At 57.2% G+C, this 1601-nt stretch overlaps 1 pseudogene; it reads left to right on the forward strand.

Moving 5' to 3' along the window:
* Nucleotides 1-292: 292 nt before the first annotated feature.
* LOC141222249 (18S ribosomal RNA) overlaps nt 293-1601 on the forward strand; it is a 1868-nt pseudogene continuing 559 nt past the window's right edge.

Below are 1601 nucleotides of genomic sequence, written 5' to 3' on the forward strand. Positions count from 1 at the left end.
CCTCGCCCTCCCCGTGCAAGGGGTGTTTTCCAGACGCCTGCCGCTTCGGGACCACGCACCGCACAGCGAGCCGCTCCTCCCGCACATGTCCCCGGTGCTGCGAGGGCTCCGTTCCCCGCCCCCCCCAGGGAAGCCCCATGCCATCCCGCATCCTCTCCGGACGCCGCACGCCCTGCCTATACCCGTTCCGTCCGGGCGCCCTGCCGCCGCGGGGCTCTTCCGCCGCCCCCCCTCTCTTCCCGCAGGCCTCTCCTCTCCCGAACCTCGACGCGGTCCAGTCGTGTTGGGGGGCTACCTGGTTGATCCTGCCAGTAGCATATGCTTGTCTCAAAGATTAAGCCATGCACGTGTAAGTACACACGGACGGTACAGTGAAACTGCGAATGGCTCATTAAATCAGTTATGGTTCCTTTGATCGCTCCAAACCGTTGACTCGGACAACTGTGATAATTCTAGAGCTAATACGTGCAAACGAGCGCTGACCGCCAGGGATTCGTGCATTAATCAGATCAAAACCAATCCGGGGTCCCGGGCGCGGCGTCGGGACGGTCCTCCGCGGCCTCCCCCCTGCCGCGCTCTCCCCGTAAGCGTTGCGACTCTGGATAACCTCGGGCCGATCGCACGTCCCCGTGACCGCGACGATCCATTCGGGTGTCTGCCCTATCAACTTTCGATGGTACTTTCTGTGCCTACCATGGTGACCACGGGTAACGGAGAATCAGGGTTCAATTCCGGAGAGGGAGCCTGAGAAACGGCTACCACATCCAAGGAAGGCAGCAGGCGCGCAAATTACCCACTCCCGACCCGGTGAGGTAGTGACGAAAAATAACAATACAGGACTCTTTCGAGGCAATTGGAATGAGTACACTTTAAATCCTATAACGAGGATCTATTGGAGGGCAAGTCTTTTGCCAGCAGCCGCGGTAATTCCAGCTCCAGTAGCGTACACTAAAGCTGCTGCAGTTAAAAAGCTCGTAGTTGGATCTTGGGATCGAGCTGGCGGTCCGCCGCAAGGCGTGCTACCGCCAGTCCCAGCCCCTTTGCCTTGGGGCGCCTCCCCGATGCTCTTGACTGAGTGTCCCGGGGGCCCGAAGCGTTTACTTTGAAAAAATTAGAGTGTTCAAAGCAGGCAGCCACGCCTGAATACTCCAGCTAGGAATAATGGAATAGGACTCCGGTTCTATTTTGTTGGTTGTCGGAACTGGGGCCATGATTAAGAGGGACGGCCGGGGCATCCGTATTGCGCCGCTAGAGGTGAAATTCTTGGACCGGCGCAAGACGAACCAAAGCGAAAGCATTTGCCAAGAATATTTTCATTAATCAAGAACGAAAGTCGGAGGTTCGAAGACCATCAGATACCGTCGTAGTTCCGACCATAAATGATGCCTACTGGCGATCCGGCGGTGTTATTCCCATGACCCGCCGAGCAGCGTCCGGGAAACCGAAGTCTTTGGGTTCCGGGGGGAGTATGGTTGCAAAGCTGAAACTTAAAGGAATTGACGGAAGGGCACCACCAGGAGTGGAGCCTGCGGCTTAATTTGACTCAACACGGGAAACCTCACCCGGCCCGGACACGGAAAGGATTGACAGATTGAAAGCTC

Source organism: Phyllobates terribilis, unplaced genomic scaffold (genome assembly GCF_046119375.1).
Source record: "Phyllobates terribilis strain yellow unplaced genomic scaffold, ASM4611937v1 Scaffold_350__1_contigs__length_1981717, whole genome shotgun sequence".
NCBI lineage: Eukaryota > Metazoa > Chordata > Amphibia > Anura > Dendrobatidae > Phyllobates > Phyllobates terribilis.